General features: G+C 40.4%; 2 long non-coding RNA genes across 12 annotated transcripts in view; one reads left to right on the forward strand and one right to left on the reverse strand.

Moving 5' to 3' along the window:
• Positions 1 to 21,952, forward strand: part of LOC128630884 (uncharacterized) — a 111,659-nt gene that overhangs the window by 46,795 nt on the left and 42,912 nt on the right. The gene's annotated exons all lie outside the window — the stretch shown is intronic.
• LOC128630865 (uncharacterized) lies at positions 3,179 to 21,664 on the reverse strand. 10 transcript variants are annotated; one of them, XR_008395078.1, is made up of 17 exons: positions 21,565 to 21,664; positions 21,340 to 21,474; positions 20,403 to 20,456; positions 20,192 to 20,305; positions 16,914 to 16,992; positions 16,710 to 16,810; positions 16,443 to 16,616; positions 15,899 to 16,253; positions 15,454 to 15,613; positions 10,296 to 10,424; positions 6,775 to 6,900; positions 6,572 to 6,648; positions 5,677 to 6,481; positions 5,176 to 5,289; positions 4,247 to 5,048; positions 3,999 to 4,120; positions 3,179 to 3,735 (listed from the first exon to the last, which is right to left on the reverse strand). It is a non-coding gene; the product is annotated as an uncharacterized LOC128630865 (long non-coding RNA). The 10 variants fall into 10 exon arrangements; XR_008395081.1 differs by having other exon boundaries at positions 5,176 to 5,227; positions 5,677 to 5,745; positions 6,389 to 6,481; positions 6,775 to 10,424; XR_008395075.1 differs by having other exon boundaries at positions 5,677 to 5,745; positions 6,389 to 6,481; positions 6,775 to 10,424.

Genomic DNA, 21,952 nt, shown 5'->3' on the forward strand with positions numbered 1-21,952 from the left:
TTTTGCGATCGTCAGTGTGCTGCAGCCCCCTGATAGGCATTTTACAATTTCTGACCTTTTTTTTTTGGCCCATTTTCCTGAATTGGAGAAGCTAATAATTATTCAAACCTTATATAGGATGTTATTCACTTTAAGGTGTAGTGTTTATATGTGGTGTTCTCCCAACAGGTTATTTTGTAGACCTTGAATTTGTTTGATAACGAGCTTTGCTTTCATTGGTTGGCTTAAAGGAGGGCGGGATCATGAGTATTCTACTTTTTTCCCCTTCTTCGCACTCTTTTTGATTATACTGTTCTATCTGCTTTTCATGCACAAGTATGTCCCTGTACTATTAAGGGGAAAAAGTGCATGTGCAAGGAGATGTACTACAAATATAATCTAGAATATAAACTTACACACATTTTTAACCAGACAACACCACAGGCTGTCAAAATGGCTGACGTGGCCAGTTTTATCCATGTTGGGCAGAAGGATAGACTGTTATCGTAACCATAGTGCAAAGTGTGAATGAGCGAGCAAAAAAACACTGATAAGACCGATTTGAAAACTTTCCAGGCTGATATTCTAACGAGCACGCTTGACCTTTGTTGATGTGAAACTCTCAGCCTGCTATGGTACTATTTGATGATATCTTTTCATGTGACAACACTGAAGAAATGACACTGTGCTACAATGTAAAGTAGTGAGTGTACAGCTTGTGGAACAGTGTAAATTTGCTGTCCCCTCAAAATAACTCAACACACAGCCATTACTGTCTAAACCGCTGGCAACAAAAGTGAGTACACCCCTAAGTGAAAATGTCATTTTACTGTTCAACAAACTCTCCTCCAGCCCCCTAATGCTGAGCCGCCCACAGAAGACAACGTGGTGTAACCTGTGATACATCTCCCAGCCTGAAGAGGGAGCACTGCTCAACGCATACATGCTCTCAGTGGGGGGAGGGGAGGGACATCTGCTTTGTGACTAAGTCAAACTTTCTGTGAATATTTAACTGTTTGTCCTCATTCTCACTAATACGACTGTTTGCACAGTTTCCAACTTCATATGAATAATATTGTAGAGGTTTAATGTGTTTCTAACTGAAAGTACAAACTCTGAGACAAACTATTCATGCATTAGTGCTGCTCCAGCTTTTTAGTGTCCATCACACTTTTGTGTGAAAGCATCGCTGTGTGCACCGTTAATCCAGAGTCTGTGATTAGATTATCCACATCATGTTCAAATAAATATTTCTGTAGTAAACGCTTTAGAGCGGGGAAGCCTTACTGTGGTCCTGTAAGACTACAGTCCAGTACAGTTTGTGAATTTTCCTGAATCACACCCGATTTAAGTCCTCGGATCATTAGGTAGGAGTGTTAGATGAGAAATCATCACACTGTGCATGATCACAGGAATTCAGGACCAGAGCCAGGCTCCCCTGATTTATAAATTAATTGTTGATGACCTTAAAGTCATTCCCAGTGAAGATTTATCATCTTTTTACAAGCATCCTTTTCACATGTAAGAAAAATAGAAATCACAGTGATTTGTACATTTGTGCTCTGCATTTCTTTCAGAGACGTGGGACTGAATTGTCGTGTATATAGGCAGTTTTTTTGTGCTCTGAAATTGACCGGACTTTTGAGAAGATAGCTGCTCATGGTTTAATTCACTTTTAAAAAGGGACTGTCAATATGAAGTGAGCGTACGTGTATCAAAAGGTGGTTGTGTTGAAGAAACCTTGTTGACCGATCTTTGCTAACTTGCTCTGTGTGCGTGTGTTTACTGGTACAACAGTGGTAGCAGATTTTCAGAGCCGAGCTTACAGTAATGAAGACGCTCAAGTGTACTTGTTTGGAAGATGTAGAAACTCGAGTCTTACATGTTAGCACAAACGTCTTTTTCCTTTATTAGGGAATTTGTGATTTGTGAAATGTGCTTTGCGTGTTATTCATGTTCAACTGGTTGTATCGGTGTATCTTTATATACACTTGTAGCAGTGTAGCTACAGTACAATAGATTTCGTTAGCAGTCATATCAATGGTCATATGAAGTGTTTGGGCTTAGATTTGGGTCTTTTTGAATCATTTACACTCTATGGCACCTTTTACGGTTTTGCTGTATGGGCTGTGTTCCAATTGATCTGTGTTTGATCATTTCCTCCCTTCGCTCAAACATTGTGTTTGAGAAGGCCTTCTTAGTTGAACGGTTGTTTTCCTCAGCTCTGGATTTAGCTGTAGGGCCCAGAGGTTTTTGGAGTTTGAAGAGGAGGCGATAAAAGATTTGGAACACAGCCCTGTTTTCCTTTCCGAGGTTCCCCGGCTTTTTCCGTCACCAGTCACCTCCTAGCCGAGCTCAATTCTGCTGCAGCTTTTTAGCCACAAGCTGCTGGTGCTTGACTTCTGAGGCCTTATCCTGTTAAGCGGCCGCACTATGGCAAAAAGGAGAGTTCAGTATGCTGACTGTATGAGCTTCAGTTGAATGTGTATGTGGTCGAACTCTTGGTAGGACAGTCCAGTATATTACAGACGAACACAGACAAAAACATCCACAAGGCTTCTACTAAATATTGTTTAATGTCCGCTCGTATGCAACTCTCCAACAGTGTCACGTCCTATCGAGAGTTTCAGTCGATGTTTATAATCTCACCCAATGGGATTTTTTTACTCTGGTGTAATTTTCTTGACCATTTTAACGCAGCATCTCTGGTGTTACTTTCGTCAAAAATGTAGAACACCAGAGACGAGGCAATGACGACGTGATCTCGTTCCTTCGTGTGTTTTTGCCTCAGATTCTGGCGACTGTTCAGACTCGGTTTGTAGCGAAATTTCAAATTCACAAATGCCTTGAACAACGTACATTTTCAACAATCCGTTTAAATCGACTGGTCCATTTCCGCTGCACGGTGGATTTGAAGGATGCACTGTGATCAGTGTGGTGACGTCTGGGAATCGAGTTTCTGAAAAGGCCACGAGTTGGAGGGTACATTTAGTTTCTAAGGACATCTGCGCTCTTGGTGTCTTTTGGATAGGAACTGCAAAACTTTTTCTATAAGGGTGAAAACAGATGCATGCTTAGATTCTTTATCTGTAGACAGTTTATCTTGCTTACTACATTGACATATGAAGTTTGGACGGGTTCTGTAGAAAGAGATTAACATTAAGGGGGAAAAAACAATGTAAAAATAAAATACTGAAAGTGAATTTGTCCTGGATTGTTTTATTTATTATTTTCCATTGGGATGTCAAAAGCTTCTTCAACTTGGCCACAAATCTAACAAAATCAGGTACATTGTCAAGTATTGCCCCAAAATACCTCTATGGTAGATAGATGTGCTCACTGACCACTTGTACATGTGCTCATTCATACAATTATCCAATCAGCCAATCATATGGCAACACCACAATGTACAACATCAAGCAGGATCAGATGAAGAGCTTCAGTCAATATTCACATCAAACACCAGAATGTAATCCAGTGATTTTATCCGCGGCATGGTTGTAGATTCTAAATGGTCTGGTTTGAGTATTCCAGAAACTGCGGCTCTCCTAGGATTTCCACACACACACACACACACACACACTTGTGTGAAAAACATCCGGTAAGTGGCAGTTCTCGGGGTGGAAACACGTTGTTGGCGAAAGGAGAATGGCCAGACTGGGTCAAGTTAATAGGACGGCCATGGTAACATCAAATAACCTCTCTTTACATACATGGTGAGCAGAAAAGCATCTCAGGATGCACAGCATGCCAAACCTTGAGAACAGTAGAAAACCTCATTGATCCAAGATCCATTTTTAAGTATTAAGGATTTATAAAATGTGACACTAGGTTACTTCTCTATAGTTAAAAAAATTGCAAACAGGAATGTCTGTGTGTGTGTGTGTGCCCGCTTCATACTCATCCACTCCCTACTTGTGCCTGAGTGTATTCATTGAGTAAAGACAGTGTGTGCTCTTAAATGTATGTATGTGTGTGTGTGCGCGTGTGTATTTAGACGGCAGTGTGAAGTGGTGTACCACTATGTGAAGTATGCTCTGAGGATGAGGAGATGGAGCAGGATGACGTGGCCTCTCTCTGGAGCTCCTCCACGTTCTTCACGCAAAAACAATAACACTCTCAGATTCTGATGGAGCGGCATCTACATAATCAACAAAGCACACAAACATCAGTTTCGTTTTGGGACACCGATTTTCTAAATCATTCCATTCGCTTTCTATTTATTTATGTATCATTATTAAAAGATCAATCATCAAGCCGGTGTAACCTTAATCTTTATCGCTAGCTGCTCCTGAAGTGTTTTGGAAATCGTTTCAGCCACGTCATGTTCACTCACCGTCCACTTTATTAGGAACACCTGTACGTTCATGTAGTTTTCTAACCAGCCAATCATGAAATATACAGGAATATAGAGGCATCACAAGAAAACTCCATTTCAACACATTTTTTAAAAAAAATCTCAATGTTGGACTTGAGTTTGTAATGCAGTGAGCACAACCAAGGAGTGCATTTTAAAAAGAAAACTACAATGTTGTTGAAGACTGAAACCTGTACCTACAAACTAGAACTGAAAATGGAACCACTGAAGAGTCAACAGTGTCAGAGATCCTCGTGTGTCCAGTTCCACTGTGTACGGCACTTTTTATGCTTACCGACCCATTACTCCAGCTTTTGTGTTTTTTTAGCTTTGCGCTGATAGAAATGGTTTTGTTTTTTTAAAGCAAACTTGGTGTTAAAACCCAGAAACACCTAGTAATAAAAAGTGACATTCATCATGTGTTTGAAGTGACACTGTTCAGTTATACAAGTAACTAGGTATTTTGGTATATATTGGAAACACTATTTTTGAGCATTTCCCCATAATTTCATAGAGTGTGGTTTGCAGTATAAGCACCTGTGGTCTCATGCGTGGGTTCCAGCGCACATAATAACCCACCCAGAGCTCCAGATGTGTGAGACTGGCCAGTGGATACAGCACCTGGTTTTTACAGTCCACATAGAACGGGTTAGTGAAGTCCTCCGGCTGACTGTTAACGTAGGACCACAGTGACCGTTTTACCCTGTACTTCCTAAAAACAAAAGAGAGAGAGAGACAGAGAGAGAAGTCATAATACACTTAGACAAATTCATTTCCATTCAGGAAAATCAGACAGGCTGGAAAGCCTCCGCCCATTAGTGGAGAAATGTGGAGCGTACCTTTTCCATTCTCTCCTGCTCACTGCTGTAGAGGAATGTACCAAACAGGCAGCTGTAGGGGCGATCCAGGATGGGGATGAGAAAAAGCTCTTTGAACTCAGAAGCAGAAGGAAACTGAAAAAAAGAATACAGACACTGGGTTTAACAGTGTATAGTAAGATGCTTAAATGTGGATCTGCACAATAACGCCTGAACAGATAATCAGTCTTTGTTCAGTACGGAAATTATATTTAATTCTTACAATTAGAGTCCTCGTCAAAAGTATTGGAACATCAAGGCCAATTCACTTGCTTTTGCTGTATACTGAAGACATTTGGGTTTGAGATAAAAGACGAATATGAGACGATAGATCAGAATTTCAGCTTTCATTTCCTCATATTTACATCTAGACGTGTTACACAGCTTAAAATATGGCAGCTTTTTTGAAGCCATCCTATTCATTAACTGTTCAAAAATACTGGAACGAGTGACTGATGTTTTTTTCTTGCTGGCCAGGTGTACCTCGTTAAATGGACTTTAAACAATGAATAGCTCTGAATGTCTTCTCTTGGTTTGAGCCCTGGGTTTCACCTGTGGAGACAGCATTTGTTGTTAAAAAGAATAAACCGACAATAAGACCAGAGAGCTGTCTATGGGAGAAAAGCAAGCCATTTTGAAGCTGCGAAAAGAGGAAAAACCGGTCTGAACCATTGCACAAACATGGGGCATAGCCAAAGAACAATTTGGAATGTCCTGGAAAAGAGAGTTAGTTCTCATTATGATCTCTTACTTTATAACATTAAAATAAAACAATAGTTCCCTCACAAGCCTCTCTTTTTTCCCCCTAACTCTTGAAATTAATAAGACTTGCAATGTTACTGAGAAACTGGAAAGTGCAGTGTCCTCTCTGCCGTGACACTGGAGACTACTTCCATAAAACTTCCATAAATAGATAACTTATAAATCTTAACTAGATCACAATGATCATACGTCTTTTTCTTTAAGTGACATGTTTATAATATGTTTACGATTAAGCTTAGAATATGTATTGCGTACGCCATACTAGACCCTGTGAATGAGCTGTTACTATAGGAACGAGAACATCACTATAAAGCTGTAATTTCCCTTGCAGCTGGAATCAGAATCTTGCTGTTACAGAAATGTCTCCAACGCCTTCTGACCAATCAGATTGGAGAATTCAACAGTGTTGTGGTGTAAAGCATCAGTAGCTGACCTGTCTCATCATCTGCCACACACAGTCAATGAACTGCACAAAGAGAGGGGATCGTTCCGAGTTGGCGTGATTCTCATCTCCAAGGCCGACACGCTGAGAAACACACAGAGAGAGAAAGATGGGGTTAAATATACATGCGTTCACGCGCCCACACACAACCACGCCCTCACTGCTCATACACACCGAGGTCAGCTTGTGTCCGAAGCTGATCCACTCCTTCTCGATCAGTACCTGGAACTTGTGTCCGAAGCTGAATCTAACTGATATCAAATTATTGTGAATTATCTATATTTTACACTTTATTACCCCATATCTATCTAATATATATATATATATATATATATATATATGGTAAATCGTGCACATCGGAGCAACTTCATCCCGACCTTTGTCTGCATTCAGGGGTGCTAAGGGGTGCTAAGGAGCTCCTCGACCATGCCCAATGTAAGTTACATTTTCACTGGTGCTGGCGCGTCTACCGAGTTTTGTGAGTTTTCAGCCATGTTTAGGCCCTTAAAAACGACAAGAATGCATGAAATAAACACCAGAAAATCAATAGGGCCCTGCACCTCCGGTGCATGCGCCCTCCGGTGGTCACCGGAAGCGCTGCACCTTCGGTGCTCTGCCCCAATAATAAACAGCAGATCCAATAGGGCTTTGCAGCAGCGGTGCTCGGGCCCTAAAAAGCAGAATAAAGCACCAACAGAAGACACAGAAGCACAAAGGCAAGTAAGGATAATTACAGAAACGGTTACATTACAGAGATCCCCAGTCACCAATTGTTGTAGGAAGGTGAAAGTGGCTGCGTTAAAATATTTTTACCTCAAAGTGATTGGTAGCGCGCACACACACACACACACACACACACACACACACACACACACACACACGGTGGAAAGGGTGTAGCAAAAATCATGCAACTATTGTGGGAAAAAGAGGGGGAAAAAACCCTGATACTTTGTACCTGATGCATCATCTTTTATAATTGTGATTAATGGTCCATTAGAGAAGAAAAAATCCATTCCATTCTTTGATTACTTATTTGGCATACAGTGAATATTCACACTTTAAGGCCATGTGGAACAATTTCCAAAATGCATTTAAATGGGGTAAATTGTGTACATTGAACCGAGAGTACTAGACATGTTTGCTAAAAGCAACACAAAGGCTTTATTCACCCTGCAGGAATTTTATATTGTGTGTTTAGATTTTTTCTTTTAGACAGACTGTTCAACTGCAAATTTGTTCTGGTGAATGACAGGCACTCAAAATCTTTCTGCAGAACTCTGTTGAAGATTCTGTACATCAGAGATTCATCTGAACTTCAACAAAACATTTCACATGTATAGAGTTCTGTCTACGGTCATCAAGTAATCACATTTACAAGTTTATTTATTACCTCTCCCCTCTGTTGGCTCAAATTTAGCCTATTACCCAAAAACACTTAAAATTCAACATAGAAGCCAACACTCACATCTACCTCTGAGCCCAGTTGGAGATAGAAAAAAAATACACCAGCCGTGAGTGAGAAGAAGCAAGGGTCCAGCTTTATTGTTCCGTTCCACCACACGAGATCCACACCGATGAGAATTCTCAGAAGTGATGAGCTTAAGCTCCTGCATATCCTCCATACTGTCCTGCATATCCTACTATTCTGTTTTTTTATAGAGTTTCTCTATTACAATAAGATTATTAAAGTTATTCATGTGTGTGTATGAGAGCGAGAGAGTGTGTGTGTATGTTGTGTCTACTTGCCCGCCCTTGACTGTACGAGCGTGTGTGTGTGTGTATTAGCACTCCTCAGCTCAGCTCGTATACCTCTTTTTGACTTTTTTGACTACTACTGCTCTTAAAGATCTTTAAAGTGTAATTCCAATTTGTCAATGTCCGCCTAATCCCGCTTCTATGTGTCTAGGTGCCCATCTTTTCTTCTTCTCCCCTTTGCTGGATGCTAGGTCTCCCTTATGTTTATTTTATGACATTTTTTATCCACAACACCTCCCTGATGGATATTTACACCCCCCGTTGCCTCAGCAGAGGAAAAACCATCATTGAGGACAGCTCTCACCCTGGCTCTGATCTGTTGCCCTCAGGGAGACGTTACAGGTGCATCAGAACAAGGACTAATAGATTCAAGAATAGTTTTTTCCCCAAAAGCTATAATCATTCTAAACACACATGTACTGATTTCACAGTATAGGTATATAGTGTCTCAGAACTGTGCATTTTATAGTACCCCCCACTTAACCATAGTTAAGGGCCAAATCTCCACCATTCTGAAAGCATAAAGTACGTATTCATGTGTAAACAAACATGTGTTTTATCTATGGAAAATAAATGAACATTAGAACAGATTTACTTGTCTCTGACTGAACAAAGCAGGCCATATTAAACTGGGTTAAATATACAAATCCACACAGTTCACCAGTCCAATAGAATCTGTACAACACGTTAGCAATACTTCTGCTCTGTTTAGACCCAGAAAATATAAAATACTTACTTTAGTATGAAATTTCTGTCGAGTGTCTACCATGGGGTCGGGATTTACGGTCTGTGAACACGTGCAGGAAAAGCAACCCACACGTGCAACCCTGACCGAGTGAGAACGACTCAAACGATTCAAGAAGAGGATTCTGAATCGGTTCATTTAAAGAATCATTACCAAAGCCGCTTATCTTACTTCGATGGTTTGATAACAACAGCCCGTCTTACAGAGTGCTGCAGGAATGAGTCGTGAAACCCAGAAACGAGTCAGCGTATTAGCACTTCCGTCAATGGGGTTTTGGGTTAAATGCCGGAAATAAGGTCTGTGGTGAACACAAGCTCAAGATGTTTTCACGTTTATCTCGACACACAGCCTAGTGAGAGACTTTTTATTATTTTAAGGTACATTTCCTGAAGAAAATGTGAGTGGTGCTTGCCGTGGCAAAATTCAGATCGGGTGCCAATACTTTTGAGAACTGCCCGTGAAGGGCGCCAATAGTTTTGAGAGCTGGACGCATAGGGCGCCGATAGATTTGACAGCCGGACGCATAGGGCGCCGATAGATTTGACAGCCGGACGCATAGGGCGCCGATAGATTTGACAGCCGGACGCATAGGGCGCCAACAGATTTGAGAGCTGGCCGCGTAGGGCGCCAAAAGATTTGAGAGGCGGCCGCGCAGGGCGCCAATACTTTTGAGAGGCGGAGATCTAAAAATAGTAGTGATACACAAGCTTGGTCGCAGTCGTGTTGATTAAGGAAAGCTACAAGGTTACAGATGTGAGGTTCTGACCTTTACGGTACAGTGAGGATGAGCAGAACATCTACACAGCATGGAACTGTGAATAGACTCAGTGTCTGTGGACTCGTGTACACACAGTTTGGTGAGATTATGCTACAGGAACAGTCAAAATACACCATGGCCTTGAATGTTTTGGCCCTGTCGTAAACACTAAACAATCACAACTACTCTGTTGAGAGCGAGAAGTGACCTCACAGAGTGGTGCGTGTTGACGTCCATTTTATATAGTTACTGTTTCTGATAGAAAATCGATCTCCCTCGCGCTCTCAATACTGCACTGTAACAGTGTGGGACAGAGACCCAAACAGCAAGGTGAAAATGATCTCTCTGCAAAACATGCGTAAAAGTCGTTTAAACAGATTACACAGGGTCTCTTTCTCCTGCAAGGGGTATGTCAACTTCCGACCAGAACTATATACCCAACCAGCTACCAACACACACACACATGCGCACACACACATGCGCGCACACACATGCGCGCACACACATGCGCGCGCACACACTAATTCAGCCACTTAAAAACAGCAAGGACTTTTATAAACAATTAAAAATAGACTATAATATGAACATTTTAACAAATTAATAATAGCGCAAAAACACAGCAGTTAAAACACTGTAAATACCCTCCTTTATCAAAAGTCTGCTCTTGCGCCCACACTCTCGATCTGATGCCAGCTGGAGCCGCCTCTTCATGGACCCCTCGACCTCCATCTCTGCAGCTTTAGCCGTGAGGAGGTTTCTATGAACTGCAGCTTTGGAATAAAGCAACACATATCGTACAGTCATTATGAATCTTAAGCATTAATTACACTTATACCACGGTCAGTGTGAATACTGGATTCTGATTGGCTGGAAGGTGTGCATTATACGGTGAGGGAAAAAAGTATTTGTTCCCCTGCTGATTTTGTACGTTTGCCCACTAACAAAGAAATGATCAGTCTATAATTTTAATGGTAGTTGTATTTGAACAGTGAGAGACAGAATAACAAAAAAAATCCAGAAAAACGCATGTCAAAAATTAAAAAATAAAAGACACCTGGGAGCCAGAAATCTTTCTGATTGAGAGGGGGTCAAATACTTTTACCTCATTAAAATGCAAATTAATTTATAACATTTTTGACGTGCGTTTTTCTGGATTTTTTTGTTGTTATTCTGTCTCTCACTGTTCAAATAAATCTACCATTAAAGTTATAGACGGATCATTTCTTTGTCAGTGGGCAAACGTACAAAATCAGCAGGGGATCAAATACTTTTTTCCCCTCACTGTAACTGTTTATTGCACAGGTAGTTCCAGCCAGTTTGATCACCGTGATCATTCCTAAATCTTATCACACTACTTTATCTCTGTGTCTGATTTACTTCAGACAAAATTCCAGATCTAACCACCTAACTTATGGAAATTAAAGTTTATTTTAAACTACTTTTTTCTTTCCAGTTTCATTTTTATTGAACATTTCTCCTGAACACGTCTACATGTCAGCTGAACATCACCTTTTCTCTTCTCTCCTCCCCTCCCTTTCCCAAGGAAAACAAATTGAGCAACACACAGCAGTAAACATTCACAGGTTTTTCTTCTTTTTTCACTAACAAAGGAAAACAAAATTAAAAATGCAGAAAACCCGCCCCCCGCCTCATCATGGATACCCAATAACTGTCGCTGGTTATAAAGATATTGTAAAATTCAACAACAGGCACAAAAATTTAAGTGGGAAGTGTCTAACTCCATAAAGTATACAATAAAGGGATGCCCTTTATAAAAAAACTTGTCCGTACAACCATTCATCCTATATGTTATTTTCTCGAGTTTCAGAAAAAACATCACGCCCTTTAGCCGCTGGGAGACAGATGGGTATTTAGCAGACTTCCACTGCAACAGTAGGGAACGTCTTGCTATAAGGGATGTGAAAGCAAAAACATTCTTTTGTATCAAGCTCAATGGAACTGAGGCATCAGGAATCCCAAATACAGCAATCAATGGACAAGGATTTAAATCTACCCTGAGAATAGTGGACATGATGGTAAAAAACCAGTCCAAAAACCATGGAGATCAGGGCAGAAGAAAAACCTATGGCCAAGATGACAGGGAGAGCCATGGCATTTATCACACTTGTCCTCTACGTCCGGATACATCACAGAAAGTCTCGACTTGGACAGATGGACTCTGTGTAAAACTTTGAACTGGATGAGTCCAAGACGAGCACAGGAAGTGGTAGACTGTACCCTCCCTATAGCACGTTCCCAACACCCCTCACTTATCTGTACTCCTAACTCCGTTTCCCACGCATTCCTAACTTTGTTACACGACTCACTACCTAACGCCAGAATGAAATCATAAATCCTAGAAATCATTCCTCTCTGATGTGGATTGTTTGAAAACAAGCTTTCCCAAGCCTGTTCAGGAGGCGCAGAGGGGAAATCAGGAAAACATCTAGAAACGAAATTCCAAATTTGAAAATACCGAAAAAAATGAGTCACAGGGAGGTCATAAGTGTATGCCAGATTGGCAAAGCTATCGAACACACCTTCGTGATACAGATTTCTAACTTGTTCAATACCCTTGTCATCCCACACTGAGAATGTGGAGTCCAAACACGATGGAGGAAATAGATGGTTGTTGACTAAAGGACACAAAGAGGATGCACCTACAAATTTAAAGCGCCGTCTAAACTGATACCAAGTCATAAGTGTTGAGGACAACTAGATTATCAGTATATAGGGAGAGTTTTGTAGGTAAAGAGGAGTAAATAAAGCAGGTAAAGAGGATTCCCTACACGACAATAGTTCCAATTTAGACCAAGAAGATCCAGGAGATTTAACCCAGTAGCAGAGTTTATGGATGTGCGCAGCCCAGTAATAGAATTGAAAATTGGGTAATGCAAGTCCTCCACTAAGTCTACATTTCTGCAATAATTTACTAACCCTTGGTGGCTTCCCTCCCCAAATAAAAGTACTAATTATCTTATCCAATGAATCGAAGAATGATTCTGGCAGAGAAAGAGGCACTTGCTGGAACAAGAAAAGAAACTTCGGTAATATATTCATTTTGACGACATTGATCCTGACAATTAGAGAAAGGGGTAAGTTACCCCAATCTGAATGTTAGATTTAACCTTTGAGATAAGGGGAGTGAAGTTAGCTGATGAAAGATTAGATAGAGAACGTGTCACGTTGATACCTAGGTATTTAAACCCTTACTGACTAAATCGAAACGGTAAATCTGACTGTTGGAGAGAAAATGCTGCAGTATTGACAGGAAAACAGTCGCTTTTCTCCAAATTTAATTTATAACCAGAGACAACACCGAAGGATTCCAGAACAGCCAAGACAGCAGGCATAGAGGCAACAGGATCGGTTACATACAATAACAAATCATCAGCATATAGCGACAATTTGTATTCTACACCGTATAGAACTATTCCTTTAAACAAGGGAGAAGATCTTAATGCGATAGACAGAGGTTCGATAGCGACAGCAAAAAGCAGAGGGGATAAAGGACAACCTTGACGAGATCGTTTGTCTGAACCCTGGCATTAGGGGTTGAGTAAAGGAGGCTAATCCAAGAAATAAACTCATCCCCAAATCCGAACTTCCTCAAGACTGCAAACAAATACTCCCACTCAACCCTATCAAATGCTTTTTTCAGCATCTAATGAAATCACAATCTCAGGAAGCACTGCCGAATGCTTTGAATAAATTATATTAAAGAGCGTACGGGTATTGAAAAACATCTGACGTCCCTTTATAAAACCCTTCTGCTCTTCACATATAATATAAGGGATAATGTCCTCTAAACAAGATGCCATTACTTTCACCAACACCTTTACATCTGCATTAAGCAGAGACAGCGGCCTATAAGAACCACAGGAGGTTGGATCCTTACCCTCCTTAAGAAGCAGAGCTATCGTGGCTTGTGTCAGAGTCAGAGGCAAAGACACATTCCAAGGATTCGTTGAACACAGATAAAAGCAATGGAGCTAATTTTCCAATAAACATTTTAAAAAATTCAACTGGAAACCCGTCCGGGTCAGGAGCTTTGTTAGATTGCATAGTTTTAACTGAATTTCAAATTTCTTGAAGAGAGTGGGGAGTCCAGTTGCATGGCAGTATTCGAATCAATAACAGGGTTACAAAGGTCTTGAAGAAATGCATTCACTTTAGTATCGTCTGCAGGAAATTCAGATTTATAAGGTGAAGAGTAAAACCATTTAAAAGTAGCATTAATTTCCATGGGCTCTGTAGTGACGATATTATGAGTGTTTTTAACACTAGGTATGAGACGGGAAGCGGCCTGTCGCCGTAGCTGACGTGCCAGTAAACGACTCGGCTCGTCGCCATGTTCATAATATGAACCAGGAGTACGTAACAACAAGCGTTCCGCCTCTTTAGTCGAAATAAGATTGAATTCTGCCTGTAAGTCGATTCGCTGTTTAAGAAGTTCTGGAGAGGGGTTCAACGCACATCTTTGATCGAGACTACTGATCGCAGATGTAAGTTCATTAACCCTAGCAGTGCGCTTTTAATTACAGAGAGTGGAGTAAGAAATAATCTGCCCTCTGATATAGGATTTAAGTGTCTCCCATAACAATGAATAAGAGGTGGAGTCATTCTGACTGAAGAAAAGAAAGTCATCCATAGAAGTAGAAATGAACTCACAGAATTCACTGTCTGCTAAAAGAAGAGAATTAAATCTCCAAGGCGGTGGGCTACGTTTATAAATAGAAAGATGAATATCTAATTCATGATCGCATGGTCAGAAATTACAATACCCAAATAGTCAGAAGAAACTACACAAGAATCAAGAGTGCTGTCTATAAAAAATAATCAATCCTCGAATAGGATTTCAATAGGATAGCACCTGGGAGAAGAAAGAAAACTTTTTAAGAGCAGAGTTACGGGATCTCCAGGGATCAACGAGACGTTCGGAAAATGTTTTAGACATAGCAGATTGATTCAGAGTACGGGGATTAGACCGATCAAAGTTTTGGTGAATTACACAGTTTAAATCTCCACCGAAAATCTACAGGTGAGTATTTAAAAAGGGAGATTGCTCAACAATCTATTAGCAAATTCCACATCATCAAAGTTTGGAGCGTGTACATTTACCAACAACACCTGTCTTTGCATCAGAGTACCAGCAACTATAATATATCTACCGTTCACATCAGCAACAACGTTAGTGGAGGAAAACTGTGACCTTTTGTCAATTAAAATAGCGACCCCTCTTGCTTTCGAATTAAAGTTCGAGTGGAACACTTGACTCACCCAAGGGCAGAGTAACCTTTGATGATCTTTAATACTTTAAGATGTAGGTGCGTCTCCTGTAAAAATACTATATTGAAGTTTAAATGTTTCAAATGTATAAAATCCTTAGATGTCTTGACAGGATTACCCATACCTCTGACGTTCCAACTAATAAATCTTAAAGGCGTGCCTGTCCCAGCTATGCTGGGATCCATATGACTACTAACCATTTAAATAAAGTAAACCAGAGAAATATAAATAGCCAATTAGAGCCGAAGTGGGACCTCCCAAAGTTTATTTTAAACTTCTAATCAAAGTTTGCACTTCTAAACCAATGACAGCTTTAACGTTATTAATTGTGGAAAGACCATGGTATAGGCGGGGTAATCCATGGCTAGGTGTGCATTAAACGATTTGAACGAGTGGTTCTTTTCCTCCACATCATGCATTAAATCGTTTAATGCACATCTAGCCGTGGATTACCCCTTACATATCATCTGAGAGAGACAGCTAATTCTGTATGTAAACAGATATACTTACCAATCACGACCTCTCCGAGTTGGAGAGCGGACAGTGAAGTCTTTCCATCGACTCCCCTCCAATTGAGATTCTTTGCCAGGGAGTTAGCAATCACCCTCTTCAATATGCACCAGGTGCAGTCACGCACATACACCCCGTCAATAAGCGCCAACCAGTTTACCTGAAACCGATTTAAAAAATAATATACACTAGTATAAAAACAAATAATTAATAAGCATGTATTGCCTCGTCAACTGTGTCAGTGCTTCTCACTACTCCTGCAGTTACCCTGCCCTGTGTGTTTTCCATCTCTACTAAAGAGTAGGTCATAACTGTTCCCTCATATCAAAGTGGTGTTCAGTGTTGTGCTTTGAGTACGAGTGTGTCACCTTGAGAAAACAGAAATGCTCTCAGTAGCTGTGTAATTGTGCAAGTAGTTGTTAACAAGAAGGAAAAAAAAAATCACCAGATTTTGCTTGTAATCTGGGCTCTGTTGCATCCTTTGCTCCAGACTACGCAGTTGAGGAAGGTCTTGCAGGGGCAGTAAATCTTCATCAATATCCAAAGGCTGCACCTGGACCTCCTGTTAGTGCACACACACACACACACACACACACACACACACACACACACACACACACACACACACACAGGAGCCACTGCTTCTTTTTTATTTGTGCACTGAAAGTGAAAGAGGCGGAACAGACACCTCGGTGATATTGACGATAAAGACAGGGTTAGACGGAAGATTCTCCAACTCAATGGAGCTGCTCAGAACCCCGACAGGGCTCACTGACCGATTCTGAAAATCCACATTCACCCTGAGAGAGACACACACACACACAGTGAGTGAGAGAGACACAGAGAGAGAGACCTGTAACAGAACAGCACTAATGTACAGAACATCATCTAAACATCACACTGTCTAGGGGATGTGGTCACATGACTACTCTCACTTAAAATGTAACCATGACTCATCTGATGATGCTCGCTGCAGAGTGTGTGTGTACCGTGTATATCTGAGGTGTGAGATACACTACCCCCCTGCCCAAGTCTCCACCTCTCCAGCGGGTTAAACGTTGAGATGGAGAGGAAGTCTCTGCTGCGTGAGGAGGAGAGACAGAGAGACCTCTGGGAGAACGCCAGAACCTCTCATTGACGAGCGGTAGAACTCTACATAGGCCCTGATACACACAGACCCACAATACATATTTATAGAAAATCACAATTAAACACACACACACACACACACACACACACAGTGGTGTCACACACACCTGGAGCTGTCAAAGGAGATGGATTTGATTTAACCACAGTGTCTGAAGAGAGACTGGAGCTGTTTATAGTAGAGGAATGCAAATGGAGGGAGATTACACACCTGAGAGAGAGAGGGAGGGAGAGAGAGAAATATTATTAATAATAATAATAATAATAATAATAATAATAATAATCCCCTAGTTAAATGGAAGCTGACTGAATACCACTATGGTGGTCCTGGGGTCGTTTCCATAGAGTTCCCTGGAGGAAGCAGTTCGGATAAAATGTGCCTGCAATCGCCACCTGAACAACGGAAACATCACTGATACTTAATAATTATTATTTATTTTCTGCAGGAGTAAGTTACACTTCTTGGACTTTGTCGTCATGGTGACAATTTTAAACTCTGCATTTGCAATTTTACTTTGGATGCTTGTGCTTCTAAGGCTGCGAATTATGACTAATATTTATATTTACTGTACATCAGGGGTGCCCACACTTTTTTGACTTGCGAGCTACTTTTAACAGGACCAGTCAAAGAGATCTACCTACACTAAAAATGCTAAACATATATATACATATACATTATATACATATACATTATATATATATATATATATATATATATATATATATATATATATATATATATATATATATATATATATACACACATACATACACATTATATATATATATATATATATATATATATATATATATATATATATATATATATAAAGTATACGCAGTATATAAATAAATAAATAAATAAATAAATATATATATATATATATATATATATATATATATATATATATATATATATATATATATATATATATATATATATATATATATACACACACACACACATACATACAATATATGTTCATGTACCTTGCATAACTGCATGAACCCTTATGGCGCGATACAATTCAGTACATTTTTGGTCATTACCTTACTCTGATGACGTGCACTGAATAGAATCAGCCAGGGTTGCATAGTCCGGACAGTAGCTGCTGGTAGCCAGCCTCAAGCAGGCCTCCAAATGATGATCAGTCATTGTGGAACGGTATTTGGAATTAATGATCTTCATGAGGGAAAAGGCTGACTCACATAAATAAGTAGAGCCAAATAATGCAGTCAAGGAGGTGGCACATTTCCTCATGTTTGGGTACTTTTCCCCTGTGAGTAAGTTCCAGAACTGTCCATGAGCCCTGGACTTCAGCTGAATGTCAGTCTGTAGTTTCAAAAAATCTCATCCTCCACTTCAGACGAGTTCAGGTGAAAAAGCGCTGCAATTTTCGATGCGAGTGAATCAACCTCAACATTGTCCCTAAACGGGTAGCACATGAATGTGGCGAATGCCTCCAATAAAGCAAAGTCTTGAAAGCGTCTGTCAAACTCTGACCGACAGCTGTCAATCTGCTCCGTGTAGCGTGCAATGTTAAACTGCGCACAAGCCTTCCGCTGCGTCTCCAGATCTGACGGGAGGTTTTGGAAGTTCCCAAAAACATGGTGCTGCAGCTTTGAAAACAGAAGTTGCATTTTCCGTTTAAAGGCATTAACTGCCTTTAATTTTTGTCTTTTCCTTGCAGCTCCAAATTAAGTTGGTCAGATCGGTTAAAAATGCTCAGTTAAAAAAAGTCCAGCAACCACTGATCATCATTGACCTGGGTGTATTCTGCATGTTTAACAGCAAAAAGAAACTCGCTTATCTCCGGACAGAGCTCTCGAAATCTCTGCAGGAATTTACCCCTACTAAGCCATCTCACGTCAGTGTGTAGCAGGAGCCGATTGGTCGTAGTCTGCCTTCTCCAGATGCGCACGGAACAGCTGTCTTTGAAGTGAACTAGCACGTATAGAACAGGCGATCTTTGTTTCAACATCCATGATCTCTTTCACGTTTAGCATTCTTGTGCATAAGGCTTGTTGGTGTATTATGCAGTTGTTGGCTCAAATTTAGCCTATTACCCAAAAACATTTAAAACTCAACTTAAAAGCCAATAAATACTCACATCTACCTCCGAGACCAGTTGGAGATGGAAAAAATACACCAGCCGTGAGTGAGAAGAAGCAAGGGTCCAGCTTTATTGTTCCATTCCACCACACGAGATCCACACCGATGAGAATTCTCAGAAGTGATCCCCCTACCCTGAGCTTAAGCTCCAGTATTTATACTGTATTTACACACTAGATAACCCATATGTTTCCAGAAAAGGCCTATTTCACTTACACATAGAATCAGAACCCAGGCATTTCTAATAACCCAGAAAATAAAAACCCAGCGTTTTGAATTACATAGAGAATCAGAAACCAGGATTCTCATTTACCTAGGTGGTCAGAAACCAGGATTCTCAATTACCTAGGTAAATAAAATGACGTAGACAAGACGACTAAACAACCAGGAGGGACCTTGGTCTTATCGTTATCTCTGGGGGGGGGGGGGGGGGGGGCAGTTTGACCCAGCCACCCTTATAACTGGTTCCTCATGGTTCTTTCTTAAAATTAAGGCCTTCCTTGCGAGCCAAGAACCCTCACCATTTGAGTCATGAGTAAGTTTACATTTTCCTGTATTTCTAGTTTATAATTTATTTTCATATTTGCACTATATTTCTTATTTTATATATATTTATACTACTTGAAAAGCGGTTTACTGTACTTCCAACTTCTTAATATCATTACAGTTCTACTGTCCTGCATATCCTACTATTGTCTTTTTATAGTTTCTCTATTACTATAAGATATTATTAAAGTTATTCATGTGTGTGTATGAGAGCGAGAGAGTGTGTGTGTATGTTGTGTCTACTTGCCCGCCCTTGACTGTACGAGCGTGTGTGTGTGTGTATTAGCACTCCTCAGCTCAGCTCGTATACCTCTTTTTGGCTTTTTTTGACTACTACTGCTCTTAAAGATCTTTAAAGTGTAATTCCAATCCGTCAATGTCCGCCTAATCCCGCTTCTATGTGTCTAGGTGCCCGTTTTTTTCTTCTTCTCCCTTTTGCTGGATGCTAGGTCTCCCTTATGTTTATTTTATGACATTTTTTATCCACAACACAGTGGTAGTTAAAGAAGTCAGGGAAAGCATCGTCTTCCCTGCACTTGGCAATGAATCCATTTGCACTGCTCAACCATTGACTGATATCAATTTGCACACTGGAGCTGGGTTTTGTCAATTAATTCTTTAAAAGACTGAAAAATGTCCTCTCCCCACGATTTCGCTTGCTAGCCTTTAGCACTGGCGCGCTTGATCGCACACGTGTGGTGAGAGAAAAGACGAGATCTCAGACTGGCTGCCCTGTACGTCAACTAACTACGTCAACTAGCGATCTACCTGCACTTCCTTTGCGATCGACCAGTCGATCGCGATCGACATATTGGGCACCCCTGCTGTATATATTTTGACCTGAAGAAAAAAGCCTCTTTATACACATATGCTGTTAAACTACACCTGCTCTACTCGTGTGTGTGTGTGTGTGTGTGTGTGTGTGTGTGTTACCTGCACTATGAATTTCTGTGCGTGCGTGCTGGTGTAGTCAGAGGGAAAAGTTTCGCTGATGTGCATGTTGAATTGTGACACTCAATTCTTTAGATCCTCAAACAACTCGGCCACCTCTAATACACACACACCAGAAATGATAGTTAGGGATCTGTGTCGAGAAGTGTGTGTATAGATGTGTGCGAGTGAGTGAGTGAGTGAGAGTCATAACCTCTTGTATCCTTTTGATCTGAATGCAGTTCTCTTTGCCCTACTCCAGCTCATCCTAAAACACACACACACATCAGTACCACTTTATTTATTTCTATAATCCAACACGTTATAATTCAACATAACTGTCACGATCTCCTGCCTCCCATACGCCGTGTACCGGTTTAATCTATTTCCTTATTTGGTCAGTGCTTTCTGTTCTTATTACGATGTCCTCTCTCTGACTGGTTCCTATTTCTTAAATTGTGCACTCTATCTGTACACTACACACTTGACCATCGAACATCTGGATATTTGAAGAGCACACACACACACACACACACACACACACACAAACACAACCTGCGTGAAGTTGGACCCCCCACCAACACAAAACATCGGCAGAATAGTTTGTGCTGGTTTGTGCCGTAAAATTTTTCGTTTGTGCTGCTTCAGTTCAGTTCTTAAAAGAATATTTATAGGTCATTCTGGGGTCACTCGAACCCCCCACATGCTCCAAATTCACCCCAAATGGTCTCAATAATAATAATAATAATAATAATAATAATAATAATAATTCAAAAGAAGAGAACTATAGCGCCTTAACCCACACTGCGCATGCGCGAAACCAGATGACTCAGCCATTAAACTAGTAAAAGAGCTCTAATTAGCCAGTGAAGCTAAATGTCGTTCTGCCACGTCCACTTATAAAAGTAAATCATGCAGTATTCTCAGACTGGGCAGTTATTGACAGAGTGAATTCATCGTTTTAAATAGAATCAAAAATAACATCGACCTATTTGCTAATCACATTTCGAATAGCTTGCTCATTAATTACACTGCGCATGCGTGGACTGGACTGCCTCCTCAAAAGCTAGCACCGCTAGTATATTTGTATAATATTAACATTAATACTGAACCAGAGTGAATAAAAAAAGTTTTAAAATGTTATTTCTCACTTCTCCTCCTCTTGTTCTTCTTCTCCGTGCGGGTGTGAGTTATCTTTGGTCGGTTCCTCGGTGATTCGGTCATTAGTGAACCGAGCTCCGAGAGTGAATCAGTGCGCCGTCACCGCCTGCTTCATACTGATACACCTGAAACACAGGTGTTAACACCGTTAACTACACACATACACACAATACAGAACAGAACGGATTCGGTTACACAGAACCGAATAAACTCACTTTAGTTTGGGTCCAAACGGGCCAGAACTAACACTAACACCGCTTTCTGCTCCTACCTTCGACTTCTCGCGCTCGTGGTGACGTCACCAACGTAACGGACGTTGACGTAAATTTGAATCTTTGAGGAGAAAATAAAATAAAATAAACCCAAATATTATTTCATAAAAAGCTTCATTATTCTCTTCTTCTTAAACACGATAGAGGATAAGATATACAAATACATAAAAAAAAAACAGCTTTATCATTATTTTAAATCAAATCCACTTTAAAAGTGCTCCTTTCTAATTACATTTTAATTAAAAATATACTTCATCTTACTCTTGTTTAATTAAATTTTTTAAATTAATATTTAATTCATCGATGATTGTAGACGTTTTGAGGTTTCACG

The sequence above is a fragment of the Ictalurus punctatus genome, unplaced genomic scaffold (genome assembly GCF_001660625.3).
Source record: "Ictalurus punctatus breed USDA103 unplaced genomic scaffold, Coco_2.0 Super-Scaffold_100068, whole genome shotgun sequence".
Taxonomy (NCBI): Eukaryota; Metazoa; Chordata; class Actinopteri; order Siluriformes; family Ictaluridae; genus Ictalurus; species Ictalurus punctatus.